Here is a 12,403-nt window from a genome sequence, read left to right on the forward strand (position 1 = left end):
CATGGCTACTTTAGAGTGGATTGCCCTGACACCGGGTACGGTAATTGTCTTTCTGGGAATAAAGTTCTCTAGGTCCACTAATGTGGGATATACTAGCATCAACTCTGCCCTAGTATTACATAGCCCCACAGTTACCTGATTTCCTATGACCCCGGTTTGCAGGTTCTCGCTGGCGCCCTCCTGGGACCCTCGTGCGTACAAAACTGCATGCACCGGTTGTGCTGGTGGGGCCCCTGCAGGAGAGGGAGTCATCTTCTTCTTTACTGGACAACTAGCACTGAGGTGCCCAGGATCATCATATACAAAACACTGGCGGCCTGTGGCCCAAACTGGTTTTCCCCCTACCTGCATTACTGATGCTGAAACAGGAGTCGCAGCTGCAGGGGAAGGCGATGGGATGGCTCCTCCAGGTCGCTTCTCTTTCCATGGTCCCCAGCTTTTCTTTGCTGTAGTGGTCCAGGTAGCAGCGTACTTATCTGCCAGGCTTGCAGCTTCTTTTGTCATCTTGGGTTCACGATCCAGGATCCACTCCTTGACCTGCTGGGCACAGGGAAATGAATTTTTCCTGCAGAATGAGATCCTTTAATGTCTCAAAGTCTGTCTCCTGTACTCCATTCAGCCATTGCTACAGGCAGGTTGTTAGCTGTGCGGACAGTCCTGCATTAATATTAGAGGCGCTGCGTGTTAGACCTCTGAACTTCTGTAAGCTTCCAGGGTAATGTTAAATCATGCCAACAATGCCTTTTTGACTTCAGCATAATCCCCATCCCTCTCCCGGAGAAGGTTGGCAAATGCATCCAGCGCTCTCCCTCTTAGGGCAGGGGTTAAATAACTTTTGAACAATTGAAATTGCCGGCAAGTCTTTTCAAAAGTCCTATAAAAGGTATATAGTTCACCGTCCTTTTCCATCACTGAAAATTGATCTCAACGCAGTCGATGGGTATTCTCATCGCCGGCCACATGCTGGTTGGTGACTGTTTCTAATTCCAACTGGAGCCTGCAATCAGCCTCCTTTTCCTCTTGGTCCATAGCAGCTCTGCCATCAGCAGCCTCTCTTGCCATGGCAGCCACTTCCAGGTGCCTTACACTCTTCAACCTCTCTGCTCCATAAGCTTCAGCACCATACTAAAGAGCTGACCATAGGCACAGATCCATGGCCGAGTCCTCGCTGGGAGTATTTCAGGAGCCTGATCTGCGACGGGTGGGCCCCATAGCCTCCAGTGCCAACTGATCCCCAACAACAAACCTGGAATCTTATTGATCCCCTCCAGCTCCTTGCTGCTGGTCTGCATCCATTAGGGCTTTGATCATCTGTTCCCTGGTTTGGTCCTCACTGACCAGACCCTTTTGCATGCACCACCCCTAAAGCTCTTCCTTCCTGAACTGTCTGTAGCTTGTGGTCATCTTCAACAAAATAAAAGTAAGAGAACAGGGGTGGGGAAACAGAAATTGCTTTCACAGTGTGACCTGTTACGAATATAAGCTTAGAGTTCTGGTATCTGGTAAAATTGGGTTCCTCTCTCGGAGTATTCCCTCCTTCAATTAAGTTTTTATATAAAAAAAGCAACTATTATCCCACTGCTGCCACCAATTGTCACGGTCCTGCAGGCCGACCCTCCAGAAATGCCAATCTGAGAATCTTCACCCATGACTTTTACAGGTTACCTCAGAACATGTGGTTAACTAAACCTGGTAACTGCCACCAGCAGAAGAATAATAAAATGCAAAAGTATAAGGTAAGCTTCTGCTCTTACTGCATCCACAATTATCAATAATCAAATAGGTAACATGAGCCATATGAGGCCTAAGGTCATAAAAACACAGACCCAGAACAAACATTAAGGTTTATTTCATAAATGTCTTCAAAGCTTATGTACAAAAAGTTACAAAGAATATATTAATGTTAAAAAATCACACAGTTACTCACACTTTCCAGAAAATACAATAAAACAGTAAAGGGAGAAACAAACCATTCAGGTGATGGCGGATTAAATGGTCCAGGGATGAGGCCTTCCGAGTGATGAACTCTGGATCATCTGTATCCTTCGATAACCTCATGCAGGATGAACAATGGACCAAGGTTGATTCACATATTTATGCCTGCTTTCCAGACACCCCCTCACCCCCTCCCTGGGGATGATTTTAACCATTTTCAGCTCAGAGTGGTTTGTTTAGCTGGCTGAAGCTCAGGGTTTCCTGCCCACCTGAACAGGGGTCCTTTAATTACACATTCAGGGCCTGATTCAGACCCACTCGTGAGCGCACAGTGCTCGCAAATGGGTCGATGGTCCCCGACTACGCATGCGCCGCCTCTGGCGTACGCATGCACGAGACCCGTACTGCGATGGCAGCTCCATCGCAACGGGTCTCGCTACAAGATGGGACGGCTGTCAATGTTGATTGACAGTTCACCCCGTTTTATAGGCGGGAAGGGGGGGTGGCTGGGAACGCCTGGCGTTTCTGGACGGCCCTACTGACATCAGTCGTGATGTCAGTAGTGGACTTCCTGCTCTATCAGAGCGGGAAGTCTACTCGAGCTTGCGAGAGCTGAGACCGTACCACAGGGTCTCCTCGCAAACCCAATGGTCGCGATAATCGCGACCATCGCTAGGCCACTCGCAAAAGCTGTGGGTGGTCACCCACAGCTTAGCAAGTGGCCTGGAGGCCGAAAAAAAAAATCCCCGCCCTGATTCAGAGCGAGCGCTCGCATACAGCGAGCGGCTCTGAATCAGGCCCTCAGCCCTATTTGAAGTTTGGGAAACAGGCCTGGGTCAATAAATGTGCCCAGTGACTAGGTGAGGAAATTCAGACCAAGTGTCCCCCTGGTCCACCCATTGTTTTGATCACAGGGCCTGATTCAGACCCGTTCGCAAGGCTGCGTTCACATGCAGCTGTCTGCATCCAAATTATGCAAATACCACGATCAATAGCAAGACATTAGCACACCCACTATGTTTTGCCGTGTGATCGCGGTATTATTTAGATGCCCACCAGCCTGGCACAAGACGCCCACTTTCTCTTAGTAACATACATCATCTCCAGGAAGTGTATTAAACAGTCAGTAACTTCGGCTAACATCGGACCCATACGCAGCACTTGTGGCTAACCATACCCTACCGCAAGCACTGCGAGTGCTGCTTTGCTTAATTCAGCCATGTGACGTGTATGCTGATGATGCGTCTTAGTTATGCACGCCCCTGAAATGGCATTCCAATGCACAGACATGCCTGCATTCACACCTCCACACTCCCGTTACCATCAACCACCCCCTGTCACCAACCACAAATGGCACGTCCTGTCACTCATGTTTGCGGAGCGTCTGTGTACAGGGTGCAAATGCTTCCCGATCGCATGGACTAGTTCACGCACGTGCACTGCGTCTTGTACGCATGTGCAGATTGCAAACATCAGCAGGCTGCGTGCGAACGCAGCCTTGCGATCGGGTCTGAATCAGGTCCACTGTCCGCAAACAGAACACAGGGCTCTTAATGACTGTTTTAGCAAGGGTCTGGCCAGCTGTCATATAATTCCACAGACATATTTATTTTATGCCCTGTACAGTGGGACATATTTATGGCTGATTCAGGAAGACAGACCTACTTGCAACCTATCTTTCCCAGCTTCAAAGGGGACTAGTCCAGAGGGGTTTTGTCACCTTTCCACACATCAAACCTCATGCTGATTATAGTACACAGACCCTTACATACTGTACACTATACAAGAGGGAAAAAATACATGTTATTACCAATACAAAATCATTTGTAGTTATGCCCATTCTGATTTGAAATTAGCTTGTCCGCTACACATTCCCTTTTAAGATCAGCATGGGAGCAGTGACACTTGATGCCGTGGTCTCCCATGGTGTATTCTGACAGCTGTCATTACCCTGCTTGGTTGGGCTGCTGTTGAATCCCTGTTGAGACAGACCATCGCAGATGCCATGTTGGGACCCCCTTCAGTGCTGGATGGTGAAGTTGTACTGCTGCAGTAGCAAACTCCACCGGAGCAACTTTCTGTTGTCACCAGAGATGTGGTGTAACCAGCTTAATGGATTATGATCCGTTATTACATTGAAAGCAGCTAACCCGGGCCTCTCCATCAAGTCTGGACCTGGATAATTAGTACCTGCTTACCCACATTCCACCCTCAGCGCCCCCGAGGCTGCTTGCCCAGATAAGTTTTTAAACTTTGCACAGTAGATCCCTGATATCTTTCACAACTTCACTTAGAAGAGCCTGTAGTGTAGCCTGTAACACATGACGCTCTCTTAGCAGTGTATTCAACTTGACTTTATTGGTATATTCATACAGGATATGAACACGGTTTCCATTTTAGAAGATCAGCCGCTATGTTACTGAAAAGTGGCAAATAGTTTAGGTATAATTGATTGCTTTACACTGACTGTGGGTGCAGTTTTACATTTTCCCTTGCAACCCGCCGGGAAGCTTATCAAAGCTGTTGCTCCATAAATAAAGTCCTAAGTACCACCTAGGGTTGCTATATTTCAATAAAAAAATCCTGTGACACATTTGCAGGGATCGCGAAAAGCCCATAAGATGGTAAATATAGTGCAGTGAAGGCAAAATACAAGTTGTACATACAATTTGGTAATTTTTGTTCATTTAAAGCACATATAACATTCACAATTTATCCTGACTGTATGCATTTTCATAAAAAAGTCTACTTAACAAATAAATAAATATTTTTAAAAACTTACATTGCTGTTGCCTCACTTTCATTGGTTACGACTGTAAGAAACTCATCCGCTTTGACAGGTGTAAAAAAAAATAACTGGTCAACTTCCCAGAAGTTAAAGAAGCCTGAGATGCAAGTTTGTGTTTCTTTGATTTCATACGGTCAGTAATGTCAGACCTCCCACCATGGCCAGTTGCAAACACAGCACATCATCTCTTATTGCAATAGACTACTTTATGTTTATTAATTTCCAGACTCAGAGTTCTATTAAGTAATCTCTCTCAGACTCTGTCATAGCCAAAAAGTCCAACTTAATAATAAAAAAACAGGTACCTCGGCACTTCTCAAGTAGCATTTTATGGAACAAAAAGCATAGGTGAGATGGGTGAGTGAGGACACAACTGTTCACACAGCTATTCCGTTTTTTTTTTTTTATGAGAGTGCCCTCAGATGATGGCTTTACAGGCCTCTCATAGTTCAGCCAGAGGATTCATAGTCAAATCTCTATATAGACTTTTCAGCTTCCATACCTTGATTGTTTTTCTCATATGTACGAAGCTCAGCTTCGACCAGGTGGGTATGGCGTTACCCAATAGAAGCCTATGGGGCTTCTTTTCGCGTCCTGCACTGAGGAGCTTCCCTAATTGTAATCATGGTGTCCTGTGACATTTTGACGTGGTGCTCAGATGCTGGAATCTGAGACAGTGCACGCTGACAGAGGGGAATTGTACCTGTTTTGCAATAAGCCAGAAACAAATCAGACAGAAGTTGAGGCACCATTATGTAGTCACTCAGGGAGTAATAGACAGTAGGCAGTATCAGTAGTCAGGCCAGAATATTCACTCTAGTCTAAGACGACTGTATCTACACAATAAGCAGCCAGAGTGAGGAAACTGTTTCTTCTTTAGCCAACCTCATCGTTCACTTTGGCGGCCATGGACATTCTTGTAAATATTATGATCAATCAAGTCTTTAAGGTGGAATCCCATAAAATAAAGCTTTCATAATTGTCTGTTGTCAATCCAAGATGAAACATCTGAAGGTTTTTAGAACAGGAGGGAAAATGAAAAGTCTTTAAATGTGCAGAGCAGCCAGTAGGCTCCATCCAATAGTATGGGAGGTCCGCACCCTGCCAGAGGCAAGAGAACAGCCAGGAGTAGCTCATTCACGCTCCAAACTGAGTTAAATAGTTTCTTTGGATGATTTAATAGACTTGTATCTATTTTGGAATATGTAGTTATGTATTTTTTTTATATGAGTAGAACTATGTGCTGCATAGATACAATTTCCAGAACAAATATTAATGTAGAACTTGTTTGCAAAGTTTTCTCCACTTGAAAAAATAGTTGTAAAACACAAGATATGTCCTTTTTCATTTATTCTGGGTCGATATTGTATCGTGTACTAACTGACCGTCAATGATTGAAGCTAAATATGGAACTACAAGTCCCAACATACACGCCAGCCTTAACCTTGTGTAAGGGAATGCCACATTTCTGCTATTAGCACATGTTTAAATTGTGGCAGGCCATGATGGGATGTATAGTGCCACAGCAGCCGGAGTGCCACACATTGCCTACCCCAGATTTAACATTTTATCTAATAACCATAAACAAACAAAAGAAAAACTGTCACAAGTAAAAAAAATAAGACACAAAGGGCCTATTTATTAATCAATTCTGCCCTTAAATATGTATTAGGGCAGAATTAAGAATCCCTTAAATGTACCAATAAGATACTGTATCTCCTGCTTTCCGGACACCAGCCCTTGCATCAGCTGACCCCATAGTTTTCTATAGGGATAGTATTTAATAAGATTTTAGATGCGTGTGCTAACGCCATGTTCAGATGCATGCGATCTGTCTCTGGCTGCCTGCAGGAGATCCCGGTGCTCAGTATGACCTTTTCTGAATTGCACATGTGCAGTATCCGTCCAGTGTCACTTTACTTCTTTCTGATCGCTGAGAAATGCTCTTATTACAACAATATGCAGCGATAAGGATTCTCAATATTTGCGGGCACACCGTATGGTGTAATAAATGTTCCCCCAAAAAAGTATTTAATGAGGAAAGAACAATGAAGTCAAATTTACATTATAATACTTAGATTCAAAAGAAAAATCTCCTGCAGTAAAAAATAAGACATTTAGGGGTCTATTTACTAAGCTGTGTTAGGAGATAAAGTGAACAGTGATAAGGTACCAGCCAATCAGCTCCTAACTGCCATGTCATAGGCTGTGTTTGAAAAATGGCAGTTAGGAGCTGGTTGGCTGGTACCTTATCTCCGTTCACTTTATCTCCTAACACAGCTTAGTAAATAGACCCCTGGATGTCTTATACAAAGCCAATACAATCTCTTATTTCACAGATATAATCATAGTTCAACAAGGATCAAGCTGGACCTGATTCAGATGTGGACACAATGCCGATATTTGCGCAGTTGAGCGATTGGCCGTTTGGTCTTGCACCGTGATCAGACTGCGCACGCACCAAGATACCTTAGCCATGACGCTCGCAGTGAGGATTTCTTTGCAAAGTGATTGACATTCAAAGACCATTTGGGGGCAGTTACGGTAGTGGTGACAAAAACGCAGGTGTGTTGCAGCCATGTTTGGGGTGTGTCTCAGCATACTACTGTGATTGTATATGAAAAAAACATGGTGTCAGTGTCTCAGCCATTCTGCGCAACCATAGGGTTACTTATGGTTGATTATCAAAGGATCTGCGACCACCACTGCGCACTTGCTTGAATCTGTGAAGCCGCCGATCGGTGTCTCAATACATTTCCAGGCGGCTGCATGCATTAGTGACCACATCTGAATCAGGCCCACTGTCACCTCCTAAGTCTGTTTCTGGAGTAGTAGTCACTCCCCAATTGGTATTAGAAAAAGTCCCTTTGCCGCATCTAGCAAACTGCACATTCGCCCTAGTGAACTTATGCATCTTTATGTAACTCTGTATGATTCTAAGGCCCGTATTCAATTTGGAGCGAAAAGCCGTTTTCGCGTGTTTTTGGCTAAAGCTTTTCGCCGATGACGTAATTTTCACCTGTTCTGGATTTACTCCGTATTCAATTTGAAAGACTTTCCGCCTAGGCAGAAAGTCAATGCAATGTACTAGGTGAAAAAGTTTCGCCTATGAATAGCAGGCGGAAAAAAGTGCAGAATAGGAGTTTTGGGGTGCAACTTTGCGGGAACCCCCCTGCAGCCTTCAGACAGTCCCCCAAAGGTAAACTGTGTAAAAAATGTTTAAAAAACCACTTAAGGACACCCCAAAAAATTACTATGAAAAATGGGGCGAAAAAAAAAAGTTGGGGTACAAAGTTAAAAACTAGCGAACTTGACTCTGGATGGGTCCCCAAGTATGCCCCAAGTGTTCTTTTGATTGCAGGTGCTTGCGGCAGGTGGATTTTTCACAATTTTTTCAACTTCACTTTAGCAACTTTTAAATATGCTGACCCCCATTTTCAAGTACCCAAATTTGCTGGGATAACTTATTTTATGGAAAAAATACTCCAGAATACTATTCTTCAACAAGTATAGAAAAACGCTATTTAGCAGCTATTGAGCCCCTTTAAAAACACCAAATACCTTCAGCAAGCCAAATCGGGAGGTACAATAGGGAATCCCCATGTCAGAGCATCATTTGGGGGGTGTAAGGCTGATTTCCCCAATTCTGACAGGACTTTCCGCCTGTTCAAGTTTCGCCGTGTCCCGTTTTCATGTACTTTCAAATTGAATACGGGGATAAGCGGGCACACGCGCGATACTTTTCTACCTGCAAAACAGGCGAAGTAGGCGAAAAGTCCGGCCCGCGAAAAAGTATCGCGGTTCGGCTCAAATTGAATACGGCTCTAAGTCAGAAGCATCTCAGATGTTTCTCTCTATCCGTGAAATGTGCGTTTCCCTTTGTCATCTGGTCGACAACAGGGCGTATACATGGAAGAGAAGCATCTTGTGGGAATGTAGCCATAGTTTTGCGTATGCCGAGGGGACATCTATTTCAGATGGATCTCCTGCAAACACCTGGGTGTAGGTGTAAGTGGTGATACTAATGATGACAGTTGCTCTGGCACATGGGCAGTGCGATATATACGCATTAAGACATGCCACTCAGAAACCAATTTACTTACATTGGGCCTGATAGATGTCCCTTTGGGAAAGGGTACAAAAAAAATTATAATATGCAGAGTTTGTGCCTCCTTATGACTTACTATGAGGCAGAATAGGGGAAAGGGGTGATAGAAACGTTGTCCAAGTACAGAAAGGGCATGTGTACTTAATTGCAATTGACGCAGACGTGCACGGACACAGAGATGTATGTCAGGAGGAATATCACTTTTGGGTACCTCAGCATTGGTACAAATACACACCGATGATGGCAAAATACAGATATTATGTATTTTTCCCCCAGAGAAATGCAAAAAACACAAATGGAGAGCTGGTAAATGTAGATTAAGAAAGTTTATCTAAACATAGTAAATAAATGCACATATCAATTAACATGTAACAAATTTATATAATAATTAAATATACTTTGGAGTGTACATATGCATCTTATTTATTATTTATTTTGTGCAAAGTCTAATTGCATGGAAATAGACACCTTTTGTCCCAATAACTGTATGTAGAGAAGGTACAGGAATTCCTTGAATGCAGGTAATTTGAATGGTTGATAGATAAAATTCCAGTGCACTATAAACTGAGGCCCTGATTCAGAGACGGACGCTCTGACAGAGCGCTCGCTCTGAATCACGGCCATCCCTCTGAATTTTTATAGCGGCCTCCTGGCCGCTTGTATAGCTGTGGGTGACCCATAGCTATAGCGAGTGGCCAGGAAGATGGTCGCGATGGTCAAGACGATCGCGACCAGCGGGCTTGCGATGAGACCCTTGTGGTAGGGTCTTGTTGCCGCAAGCCCTGGAGTGCTTTTGGCTCTATCAGAGCCGAAAGCACTCCCACTGACATCACTTGTGATGTCAGTGGTGCCGGCCCCAGATGGTAGGCGTTCCCATGGGAACGCCTCCGTCTGGCCAGCCACACCCCCGGCACACCCACCAAAAGGGGCGGGCTGTCACTCACCATCGACAGCACGCCCCCTTTGCAGCGAGACCCATAGTGACGGCTTGCGTCGTGCGCATGCTCACAGGGCTAACATCGACCCGCTTGCGAGCGCTCGCTAGCGGGTCTGAATTAGGCCCTGAGTGTATACACAGATGAAATTGATTTATATCCAATTGAGTGTTAACAAGCACCTTTTGTGCCGGTAATGGGATGTTTTAAAACTCCTTAGACACACAGTCAGTTTTGTAACCAGAAAGTGTAAATCCATAAAAATATTAAATATATAAATGAACATACTTTGAAAAACTGGTGTATCAGTCACTGCTGTAGAGTACAAAACATGTGTCCCTTTATAAAACTGGATGGCTTATGTGTGATAGATAGACCACTCTTGGGTGTGCTCTGATATAGGCTCGCTTTGGTGTGAGGTAAATGAAGTTGAAATAAAGATGAAAATTAAGATGAATGAAAATAAAAATAATGGATTAAAATAAAATATAACTTATTAAAAAAAAAAATCAAAATGGTCACGTCAGGAGTCCAATGCAGACCTACTCAGCTTATGGGGAACCATAGTGTCGAGTGGTATGGGCCGGACCCCGGACACTGATTAATTAATATTGTTAAGCTTTACTATGCCATTAAGACAATGGGGAACCAGTGTTGAGATGGAATATCCAAAAGATCTCACGTTTGCATAGAAGTTGATAACGATCTCCACCTCTTTTGGTTATTTTCACAGCTTCAATTGCCTTCATGCCAACATTATCCATGTTGCCAATATCACAAGTGCTTACATGACATGAAAACCTATGAGTCTTCAGATTATGAAGGATATTACACATTCACTATATAGACAAAAGTGATTGGACACTGACAGCAAATAGATCAACAAGATGTTATTGACGTCAGTACTTTGTAGGTCCACCACGTGCAGTGATTACTGCAGACACCCTTCTTGGCAAACTGTCCACAAGTTCTTGGACAACAGCAGGCGTTATGTTTTGCCATTCTGCCTTACAGTAAGTACAGTGTCTAACTGTGACATGGAAGAAGGTTGAGTCGGCCTAGAAAGCACCCATCGCTCCAATGCATCCCAGAAGTTCTCAATGGGGTTAAGATCTGGACTCTGATCTGGCCAGTCCATCCGGATTACCAAATTTTCGGTTAATTCTAGCGTGGCCCTGGAAACATGACAGGTGGCATTGTCACCCTGATAAAAACGTTCCCTGTTTCCATAGTACTGCAAATGCATGGGCCTTCCTATGAAGTGTTCTTGTTGAAACAGCCACATTAGGGGCCAATTGGAACTCGTGTGCAATGGTATGCATGGTATCAGGGCCGGACTGGGACTAAAAATAGGCCCTGGCATTTTAAAACACAGAGGCCCACCTCAGTGTCAGCATCTGGTCCCTGGCACAGACTCCTCCCTTTACTATTCCTGACTCCTCCCACTGCCTCTTCTATGCTCTTACACATATAATTAAAAGTAGAACAATATAAAAGTGTACATTATTCTCTGTATTAAAACACACAACAGAGCACATCCTGCAGGGGATTTAAACATGTGCCATTGTCAGACATTTGGTATGTGGTTCGTTTGGTTAGGTAAAGCTGGCGCTACATTGGTGTAGATCACACCCATTTGACCAAGCACCAGCTTGGCAGTTGTAGAAGATTAGATAGGGATCACTGTAGGTTTTTTAGTTTGCAAGTGACCAATCAGAAAATATTGATTGGTCAGACAAGGCGGAGGGAGAGTTACGTAGAGGGTGAGGGGGGTTACAGGGACGATGGGGACACTGAGGGGGGTTACAGGGAGGGTGAGGGCTGGGACACTGGGGGTTACAGAGAGGGTGAGGGCTGGGACACTGATTGGGGGTTACAAGGAGGGTGAGGGTTGGTACACTGATTGGGGGTTATAGGGAGGATGGGGGCTGGGACAATTTGGGAGTTACAGTGAGGGTGGAGGTTGGGACACTAATTGGGAGTTACAGGGAGGGTGAAGGCTGGGAGACTGATTGGGGTTTACAGAGAGAGTGAGGGGTGGGACACAAATTGGAAGTTACAGGGAGGGTGGGGGCTGGGATATTGAGGGGGGTTACAGGGAGGGTGGGGCCTAAGGACACTGAGGGGGTTTACAGGAGTGGAGGCTGGGACAATGATTGGGGTTTGCAGGGAGGGTGGGGCCTGGGACACTGAGGGGATTTACAGGAGTGGAGGCTGGGACACTGATTTTGGGTTACAGGGAGGGTGGGGCCTGGGACACTGAGGAGGTTTACAGAAGTGGAGGCTGGGACACTGATTTGTAGTTACAGCGAAGTATGGAGCTGGGACACCGAGAGGGGATTATACTATATTTATTTATGTGCAATAAATGTCTTCTCTCAGGCAGCGGCCATTTTGTGAAAGACATTTTCAATAGCATCCATGCTGACGGGGAAATTATACCTTTCCATGCGGATGGCCAGACCGGCCCACTTTACCATCAGCCCTTCTGGCATTTGCCAAAAGTGCCAGATGGTCAGTCCGGCCCTGCATGGTATGCATTTAGTTTGCGTGGGGGTGTCCAATAATTTTTGTCTACATAGTGTATGTTTTAAAAATCTAATATGTAGGGGACATGTAGTTCTGCCTACATATTGG

The sequence above is a fragment of the Taudactylus pleione genome, unplaced genomic scaffold, assembly GCF_031769625.1.
Source record: "Taudactylus pleione unplaced genomic scaffold, aTauple2 ptg000018l, whole genome shotgun sequence".
NCBI lineage: Eukaryota > Metazoa > Chordata > Amphibia > Anura > Myobatrachidae > Taudactylus > Taudactylus pleione.